Source organism: Macaca nemestrina, chromosome 4 (assembly GCF_043159975.1).
Source record: "Macaca nemestrina isolate mMacNem1 chromosome 4, mMacNem.hap1, whole genome shotgun sequence".
Lineage (NCBI taxonomy): Eukaryota > Metazoa > Chordata > Mammalia > Primates > Cercopithecidae > Macaca > Macaca nemestrina.
In genome coordinates this window covers 155,380,730-155,390,958 of record NC_092128.1, presented here as the reverse complement: position 1 = coordinate 155,390,958, position 10,229 = coordinate 155,380,730, and the positions used below count along the sequence as shown (strand labels likewise).

Here is a 10,229-nt window from a genome sequence, read left to right as displayed (position 1 = left end):
GCGGGTGTGTGGTGGGGCGGGTGTGTGGTAGGGCGGGTGTGTGGTGGGGCGGGTGTGTAGTGGGGGGGTCTGTGGTGAGGCAGGTGTGTGGTGGGGCGGGTGTGTGGTGAGGCGGGTCTGTGGTGAGGCAGGTGTGTGGTGGGGCGGGTATGTAGTGAGGTGGGTCTGTGGTGAGGCGGGTGTGTGGTGGGGCGGGTATGTACTGAGGCGGGTATATAGTGAGGCGGGTCTGGTGAGGCGGGTGTGTGGTGGGGCGGGTCTGTGGTGAGGCAGGTGTGTGGTGGGGCGGGTCTGTGGTGAGGCAGGTGTGTGGTGGGGCGGGTCTGTGGTGAGGTGGGTGTGTAGTGAGGCGGGTCTGTGTTGAGGCAGGTGTGTGGTGGGGTGGGTGTGTGGTGAGGCGGGGGTGTGGTGAGGCGGGTCTGTAGTGAGGCGGATCTTAGTGAGGCGGGTCCGTGGTGAGGCGGGTCTGTGGTAAGGCGGGTCTGTAGTGAGGCGGGTCTGTGGTGAGGCAGGTGTGTGGTGGGGCGGGTCTTAGTGAGGCGGGTCTGTGGTGAGGCGGGTCTTAGTGAGGCGGGTTTAATGAGGCAGGTCTGTGGTGGGGCAGGGCTTAGTGAGGCGGGTCTTAGTGAGGCGGGTCTGTAGTGAGGCGGGTCTGTAGTGAGGCGGGTCTGTGGTGAGGCAGGTGTGTGGTGGGGCGGGTCTTAGTGAGGCGGGTCTGTGGTGAGGCGGGTCTTAGTGAGGCGGGTTTAATGAGGCAGGTCTGTGGTGGGGCAGGGCTTAGTGAGGCGGGTCTTAGTGAGGCGGGTCTGTAGTGGGGCGGGTCTGTGGTGAGGCGGGTCTTGGCGAGGCGGGTCTGTGGTGAGGCGGGTCTTAATGAGGCAGGTCTGTGGTGAGGCGGGTCTTAGTGAGGCGGGTCTGTGGTGAGGCGGGTCTTAGTGAGGCGGGTCTGTGGTGAGGCGGGTCTTAGTGAGGCGGGTCTGTGGTGGGGCGTGTCTTAGTAAGGCGGGTCTGTGGAGTGGCGGGTCTATGGTGGGGCGGGTCTTAGTAAGGCTGGTCTGTGGTGAGGCGGGTCTTAGTGAGGCGGGTCTGTGGTGAGGCAGGTCTTAGTGAGGCGGGTCTGTGGTGAGGCGGGTCTTAGTGAGGCGGGTCTGTGGTGAGGCGGATCTTAGTAAGGCCGGTCTGTGGCGAGGCGGATCTTAGGCGGGTCTGAGGTGTGGCGGGTCTGTGGTGAGGCGGGTCTTAGAGAGGCGGGTCTGTGGTGTGGCGGGTGTTGGTGGGGCGGGTCTGTGGTGAGGCGGGTCTTAGTGAGGCGGGTCTGTGGTGAGGCGGGTCTGTGGTGAGGCGGATCTTAGTAAGGCCGGTCTGTGGCGAGGCGGATCTTAGGCGGGTCTGAGGTGTGGCGGGTCTGTGGTGAGGCGGGTCTTAGAGAGGCGGGTCTGTGGTGTGGCGGGTGTTGGTGGGGCGGGTCTGTGGTGAGGCGGGTCTTAGTGAGGCGGGTCTGTGGTGGGGCGGGTCTTAGAGAGGCGGGTCTGTGGTGGGGCGGGTCTTAGTGAGGCGGGTCTGTGGTGGGGCGGGTCTTAGTGAGGCGGGTCTGTGGTGGGGCGGGTCTTAGTGAGGCGGGTCTGTGGTGGGGCGGGTCTTAGTGAGGCGGGTCTGTGGTGGGGCGGGTCTTAGTGAGGCGGGTCTGTGGTGGGGCGGGTCTTAGTGAGGCGGGTCTGTGGTGGGGCGGGTCTTAGTGAGGCGGGTCTGTGGTGGGGCGGGTCTTAGTGAGGCGGGTCTGTGGTGGGGCGGGTCTTAGGCGGGTCTGTTGTGAGGCGGATCTTAGTGAGGCGGGTCTGTGGTGGGGCGGCTCTTAGTGCGGCGGTCTTAGTGAGGCGCGTCTGTGGTGAGGTGGGTCTTAGTGGGGCGGGTCTGTGTGGGGCGTGTCTGTGGTGAGGCGGGTCTGTGGTGAGGCAGGTCTGTGGTGAGGCGGATGTTAATAAGGCAGGTCCGTGGTGGGGCGGGTCTTAGTGAGGCGGGTCTGTGGTGAGGCGGGTCTGTGTCGGGGCGGGTCTGTGGTGGGGTGAGTCTTAGTGAGGCAGGTCCGTGGTGAGGCGGGTCTTAGTGAGGCGGGTCTGTGGTGGGGCGGGTCTTAGTGAGGCGGGTCCGTAGTGGGGAGGGTCCGTGGTGGGGCGGGTCTTAGGTGGGTCTGTAGTGGGGCGGGTCTTAGTGAGGCGGGTCTGTAGTGGGGCAGGTCTGTAGTGGGGCGGGCCTTAGTAGGGCGGGTCTGTAGTGAGGCAGGTCTGCAGTGAGGCGGGTCTGTAGTGAGGGGCAATTGTTCCTCATCAGCCTCCCTCTGGACCTTCCACTCACTGGGATTTTGTAAAACATCTACTTTAAAATATGTCCGCGAGAAAAGCCCCCATTCCTCCACACCATCTGTTCGCCTCTCCCCGATTTTCTGGGATTAAAGTATAGGCCTGCAATCCCCTACCCCCAATTCTAAAGCCCAGAAAGCTCTGAAAACAGGAAGATGTTCCCCGCAGGTGGCAGCAAATTCACTGGGCAGTGATCCCTGACCTGAAGGGCTGTGAGGGCTTCATGTCCATGCGGACCCCACTCCTTCTGAAGACGTGCTGATGTGGCTGTGAGAGCTGACCCGCGCCCCGGGGTTCTGTGGCACACTTCCGCCACATAGCCTGAATGCGCTGGAATTCTGCATAAGCTCGGCCTCAGGGACAGTGGGGGTGGGGTTGGGGGAGCCCCACCTTGCAGCCATCAACGTGGGGATGTCACGCTGTGGTCCCAGTCTCCTGGGAATTCAGTCACGAGGTCACTGGCATTATTCATCGGGTGCTGCAAGCAGGTCAGAGTCGGCCTCCTGAGAACGCGGCTCTGGATGGCTCCTGCCAGGAGCTCAGACCCGCCAGACGGGCTCCTAAGCTCTGGGATTAGAGAACAGTTTTCTGAGCTGTTTCTGTCAGTGTTCTATTTTCAGGTGCGCCAGGATCTCATGTGAACCTTTAGAGCTGCAGGCCTGACCTCCCTCCCACTCCCACTGGAGCCAGAGCTGGTTGAAGGGCCACGTCTCTGATGGTCCTGGGCTTCCCATCTCCATGCCTGCGTGGAAACCCTGGCATCTGATGAGGAAATGATCACACAACCCCACAGAACCCTGCCCAGCGGCTGGTGCTGTCACCCCAACCCTCCTCCCCCTGCAGCCCAGCTCTGCAGGGTGGGGTGTCCAGGCTTGAACCAGGAGACCCTCTTCCTGGCTGATACTTTCCAGCCCCCTTGGCTCCAGGCTGAGCTCCTGGGAAAGGGGCAGACCCCACACACAGGTGAGGGCGGCACTGGGCTACCTCTGTCTGGGAATTACCCCATCCAACTGTCCTCTCCAAAGGCAGGAAGGGCCTCAAATCACTATTTCAATTTCTCAGTGGCTTTGGGTGCAAACTGGCTCATTTCTGTGGGTCTGTTGGGGGGACTGGCCTGCATTCAATACCCCTCACCCTACCCTGCTGGGTGGCCCTGTGGAGGGCCCCGGCGACACCCTGCTGCCTGGTCAGCTGTTTCTGGTGGGCCCCCGCAAGGCAGGCATGTGCCTCCAGCGCAGACCCTCCCCTGCTACCTAAGACCCTTCACTGTGCACCATGGCCTCCCCCAACCCCCTACCCAGCAAGTCCCCTCCTCATCCCCAGGCCCCCGCCAGCCTCTGTGGCCCAAGACCGTCCACTATGCACTGAGGCCTCCGTCCTCATCCCCAGGTCCCCGCCAGTCTCTGTGGCTGCTTCCCAGAAGCTGCGTCGCTGACTTTTCCTGAGATACCTGCTCATCTATATTCCGTGTTGCCTTCAACTGGGAAGATTTGGCACCTCCTGAGCCTCCTGCCGCCCCTGAGCGATTCCCAAAGTCTTCACCTCATCACACACAGAACATGAGAACTTGAGTCACTCAGGGGAGAAAAAGGAGCTACTTGAAAAAGTCAAGGTTGTCGTCTGCCCAACTCCCCAGTTATTCCAGGCAGCCGTCTCCCCAACTCTCCAATTCTTCCAGGCAGCCATCTCCCCAACTCCCCAGTTCTTCCAGGCATCTGTCTGCCCAACTCCTCAATTCTTCCTCAGTTTGCGAGACACCTCTCGCAAACTACTATAGTTCAAAAATCTATACTCTAATAGATTTGACTACTATAGTTCAAAAATCATTCATCTTATTTTTGTTTATCCACAAGAAAGCCTTGCCCTGTTTCTTTAATTAAGATACCAGAAAGGGAGTTTAGTTGTGGATTCACTTCATTAAAGGTGTAAGACTTATTGTAAGAAGCTGGATCTATTGTGAGTTGTGGCAGAGAGATCGGGAAATCTACACACGTCTTCTTTCATACACAGCATGCAACAGAGGGAAAGCAGGAATGGTAATCCTAACAGAAAGTACCATAAAATTGGTTATTTCCCCTCGAATTGTATGTCATAATACTTAATACTAACCCTATCCCTAGCCCTACCCCTAACCCACCTAAACCTCACCCTAAACACCCTATCCCTAACCTCCTAACCACCGTAACCCTAAACACCCTAATCTGAACCCTAACCCTTAAAGAATCGCTCTGGGCCTGCCTGGCTTTCCCGAGCCTGAGCATGTGAACGAACCTGACCCGCCCCCTCCATTCTCTCTGGGCTCCTCCATCCTGTGTCTGCTGAGCATCGCTCACAGACCCAAGCCCCATCCTGTTCAGCCACCTTGACTTGCTGGGGGACCACAAGAGGAACATAGCTGTGACGCTGCCAGCTGAGCCCGGCCACATCTGGGGCTTCCACACAATGCTCTCCCCAAACAGCAAAGCTTTGGATGCAGATGGGAGGCATCCTGAAGCTGGGACAAGGGCTGGGCAGGGGCTGGCGGCCGGTGTGGCAACGTAAGCAAGCCCCTGGCTTTCCCTCTGCTCACTGCCTTGGCTCTCTTCCTCACTCTTGGCTCTCTTCCTCACTCTGTGACTGAGCGCGTGCTCCTGAGAAACGGGCTTCCTTGCTGCTCCTGGGGTGTGCGTCATTTTCCCGTGTCCCATGTCCTGCGGGTTCTGGGCACCACAATTCATTTGTCCACTCTGCTGCTGACAAACATGGGGACTGTTTCCAACTTCAGGCATTCGTGCACGGAGCGGTACTGTTTTGCTGTGTCTCCCAGCACCCACCACAGGCCCCTGCGTGGGGCACTCCTCAAGCAGACACAGCCTCAGCTGTGCACACTCACCAAGTTGCTTCTCCCGGCCGCCACCCCGTGGCTTCACGTCCTCACCTGCCCTTGGTGCAATGTGTCTCTGGTATTTTATGCCAAGCCAGGGGAGGATTAAGGCATTTCCCGTCTTAACGAGGTCTTGGCCTCTCTCAACAAAGCGTCTCTTTAGGGATTCTGCCCACGTTTCTAAGTGATGTAAGGTCCTTCCTGCTTTGCTCTGAATGTGGGCCCTTGCCATGAGGCTCCTTAACCTAACTGTACCCCTGTACCCATGCTGTTCCCTTTCCAAAGGAGGACAAGCTCTACCACACCACAGAGAAGTCACAGCTCCACAAGTCCCTGCCTGGAAGATGGAAGATGCCTCGGAAAACAGCCTGCTCTTCTCTCTGGAGAGGCGGGGGGCAGGGGAGTACTGGCCACACTCAAAACTGGCAGCTTCTGAGGGGAGGGAGTCACTTCAACATCTCCAACCTTAGACAGATGTGTGTGCCTCAGGCAGCACACACACACACACACACACACACACACACACACACACGAGTGCAGGCGTGCACACATATGCAAGCGCACACACACACACACACACGTGTCTGTCTCCTCCCTGGGAACACCGTGACCGGAAGAGGCTTCACATGTGTCGGCTGCAGGGTGGGAGACCTGACACAGTGCCAGGGCCGCCCGAGTCCTCCGAGGGCTCTGTGGCAGCAAGGAAGGGCCGTGGGAACCCCCTGCGGACAAGGTGTCACCTTTTGTTTCTGGAAGCAGCAGCAGGTACCAGCCCTGAACACCGTGCCCACTCCAGCCTCGTGTTCAGGCGTAGCTGCATTCGTGGCCTGACCTGGAGATGGACTGGAGATGCTACTGCCCCTCTGCTCACCCCTCCCGCCAGCGCTTGGCTCTGCAGGCACTGGGTGGCCTCAGGCTCCCTCTGCCCACCCCTCCCACTAGGGCCTGGCTCTGCACGCACCAAGTGGCCTCAGGCTCCCTCTGCCCACTGCCAGGGCCTGGCTCTGCACACACTGGGTGGCCTCAGGCTCCCGGCAGCTCCTGCTTACTCCCCACCTCCCCCCACCCCAACCCCCGCCGTGAAAATCACGTGGATAACTCCTGGAAAGTGCTGAGCAGAGACCGGGCACCTGGAGGGCCTCAATCCACGTGAGCTAGGGTAGGATTCTCAGGGGGACACCCTCATGGCTGGATGCTGAAGAGGCTTTTGTGAGCTGAGGTGGCAGGCATGCCAGGCTCTATGGCAGGGACCCCCTGTGCCCTAGCACCTGCTGCACACATGTGCATACGTATGCAACAAGCACACACACACACACAAGCACATACACATATGCACAAACATTTACACACACATACAATATTCAAGCACACACACATGCATATGCACACACGCATACATATGCAAGCACACACATATGCAAACACATATGCACACATATGCAAGCATGCACACACACACACATGCAAGCACACACACATGCACACATATGCAAACATGCACACACAAATGCATACGTATGCAAGCACGCACACACATATGCAAGCACGCACATATGCATACATATGCAAACACACATGCAAGTGCACACACATGCACACACATGCAAGCACGCACACACACATATGTACACATATGCAAGCACACACACATATGCATACTTATGCAAGCACACACACATATGTATACGTATGCAAGCAAACACACACACATGCGCATACATATGCAAACAGGCACGCACACACACCAGACGCTGCTGAAGGGATGCACGTGGCCTGAGTGCCTTCCCAGCCCTAATGGGCTGTGACTTGAAGACGGGGAGACCAGGCCCTCAGTAGCCATGGAACAGGCCCTGGAAAGATGCACAATGGCTTCACTCTGGAAGCAGATGGTGGCTCTGGAGGGAGACAAGGCTTACCTTGCTCCAGGGACTCTGAGGGGATGCTGCATAGGGAGGCTGCCCCAGCAGGAGACATGGAGAGGGAGGGCTGAAGGAACAGCAGTGGGGAGCAGGGGCACGGACAGGTTCCAGACCCAGACCCTGAGCTTCCCTCAGTGCCTAAACGCAACACCCTGACTCCCGAGGGGAAGGGAGGGAATCCTGAGCTGACCTCACACAGGAGAACTAAAGCTCAAAGCTCAAGTGTCACCCTGAAAGGCACCGGCAGGCAAAGGCTGCATCTCCAGAGCCAGCCCTGTGCCCACCCAAACTAGTGTGGTGCAGGGACTCCTCCCTCAGCCTAGTTGCCTGGCCCCAGACTGTCGGGTGTGGGGCCAACAGGGACCCTGGGGAACACCCCATGGACACGAGGGAGACTGAAACCCAGAGGGTCCCACAGCAGTGAGCAGCTTCTGCTGCCAGGCTCCAGGGCTCCAGAAGCCCTAGCCCACCCCACACTCAGGGTGCACGAAAGGCCCTGGGAGGGCAAGCGAGCAGCATCCGATTCTTTTCTGCAGGACATTCAAGCTGTGCCACACACACTTAACACTTCTAAAGAGAAGACAGCATCCCCCGTTGTCCAACCCTATTCATCACAGGATGCTTTCTGCAGAGCCCCTTGGGGCATGAAGGTTCTTCCCATCACCAGTCTGAGAAACCACAAGGCCCTGGGCAGGAGGAACCACACAGCCCCATCCTGTTCTAGGGACCAGGGCACCCCTTGGGGCCCCTCTCCAGACCCAGGGTTGGACGGGCTGGCTTTCTGCCCAGCTCCAGCCAACTGGCATACACTAAGTGTGCAGCTGAGGTGGTGGGAAGAGGGTAAAACGTACCCCACTTGGCAACCACTTCCAAAATTAAACACAGTTAATATCTGTCCCCGCTGTCCCAATTCCAGACATTTACCCAAGAAAATGGGAACAGAAGTCCACACAAGCACCTGTATACAAATGTTCACGGCAGCTTTGCTCGTAAGAGCCCAACACTGAAAAACGACCCAACTGCCCATCAGCAGGTGGACAGAGAAACAGATGTGGGCTGTGCATGGAAGGAATGCTGCTGGTCAGCGAAATGGACCGACCGGGGACAGGCATGGCAACAGGGTGAACCTCAGAAACATGGAGCTGCGTGGACAGGGCTAGACGCGACCACGTGCAAACTACTGGAGCCTCCTCAGTGGTTCTGGAGCGGGGAACCCAACTCAGCAGCAACACAGTGGCAACAAGGGCCGGGTCTGGGAGGGCGTGGACCGGGAAGAGGCAAGGGGACTTTAGGAGCGACAGAGGCGGTTTCCCTTGCCGAGGCCCTGGCAGCACAGCTCGGCTGCACCTGTCAACACTCCAGGGTGGACACAGGAGATCTGTGCGCTTCCCGAGCGCGGATCACGGCTCAGCATCTCATGGGGAAAGGGGCAGGGACATTTAAAACACCCAGGCGGAGTTTCTTTTCAGGACATGCAGTAAGGTTTCAGGTGCGGGCGCCTTTTCAGGACATGCAGTAGGATTTCAGGTGCGGGTGCTTTCAACACGCCGCGATCCAAACGCAGCTCCAGGGCCAGACGCGGTTTCCAGCCTCAAGGGCAGGCTCGGTTCTGGAGCTCCCTCCAGTGGCCGTCGGGGCGCCGGCACTTTCAGGGCCCCACCAGGAGAGCAGGGGCCCCGCCGAGGAGCCAGAGCGCGGGGGCCACAGGGAGCCCTGCGCGGCCGGCACGGATGCCTCTCAACAGGTGGGATGAGGCCAACACGACTGGGTGAGTTCCCGCCACCGCTTTCGCCGGCAGCCAGCGGCTGGAGGACAAGGAGAATGCGCCGGTTCCGTTCCTGAACAAGCTCCACGGCGCTGTGGGGTCCCGGCCCAGAAAGCCCAACCCTGCCCCAGAATTTCCCCAGGCCCACAGAAGGGGACGGCATGGGGAAAATGTCTGTGATCACACACGCAGCAACGGTGCGGCCGCAGGTGTCTGCGCATCTGGCAGGGCTCCTAGGGTACCCCCACGCCGCCTGGACGCAGCCTACCAGATTTGGGGCCAGACTAATCGGGGCCCATCTTAGCCCACAGATGCCATCTCCAGGCCATGCTGAGGGACAGGGGAGCGGAGGGCACTGCCTGTTTCCTGGCTGGGGGCCCTGCTCAACAGCCCTTCCCTTCCCCACAAACTGTCTCGCTGTCCCAGGCCATTCCTTCCAGTACCTTGGGAAGTCCAGGACCAGACCTCAACATGGACAAAGCTGGAGGAGGGAAGTGGGGATGAGGGGTTCTACCTGCTCTCCACCTACCTGCCCTCCTGCCTGTCTGTCCATGGGATGCCCGAAGGCTCCCAGACCACCAGCCCCCAGACCCTTGGTACTGCATCCCTGTCGGCCAGGGGGCTGCTGGGGAGGCTGATGCCCGTCCCTAAGCCTGAGCCTCCAGCCCGGGGGTGAGGGTTTGCGGCACGGTCTGTCCGCGGAGGCTGGAATACACCCCAGAGGTGAGGGTTTGGGGCACAGTCTGCTGGCAGAGGCTGGAATGCACCCCAGAGGCGAGGGTTTGGGGCACAGTTTGTTGGTGGAGGCTGGAGTGCACCCCAGAGGTGAGGGTTTGGGGCACAGTCTTCACACAGGCTGGAGTGCACACCAGGGAGGCTTCCTGCCTCTGGCAGAATCACCGCCATGCTCAGTCACAAACACGGAGCCCCTGCCAGGCATGGACGCTGCAGCACATGCCAGGGCCCCAAATAAAGGTCCTGGCTTTTGTCCCAGTGGGGTCTGCTTCTCTGTGGAGCTCAAGGGTCCCTGGAGTGCCTGCCTTAGCAGAGGGCAAAACCTGGAGACACGGATGCTTTGTCTTCAGGGCTCCACCGGCTCCTCAGGACAGAGCCCCTCAGCACCACAGTGTGTCACACATCCCCAGTTTCCCCTCGCGGTACTCATGCTGCAGCCCCGGCGTGGAGGCCAGAATCCAGGTGTCACTCCTGGCTCTGACCATGACCTTGGATAAACCACCCCTCAGACCTAGAGTCCTCAGGCACATCCCTCTGGCCACCGCCACCCAGCAGGGAGCAGGACAGCCCCAGGGGTCTGTGACTGTCCC

General features: G+C 59.4%; 1 protein-coding gene and 1 long non-coding RNA gene across 8 annotated transcripts in view; one reads left to right on the top strand and one right to left on the bottom strand.

Annotated features, from left to right (window-relative positions):
* CHLSN (cholesin) overlaps positions 1-10,229 on the bottom strand; it is a 143,008-nt gene that overhangs the window by 53,737 nt on the left and 79,042 nt on the right. The window lies entirely within an intron of this gene.
* On the top strand, positions 1,831-3,939 carry LOC139362966 (uncharacterized). Its single transcript, XR_011622643.1, has 3 exons — positions 1,831-1,885; positions 2,526-3,320; positions 3,747-3,939. It is a non-coding gene; the product is annotated as an uncharacterized lncRNA (long non-coding RNA).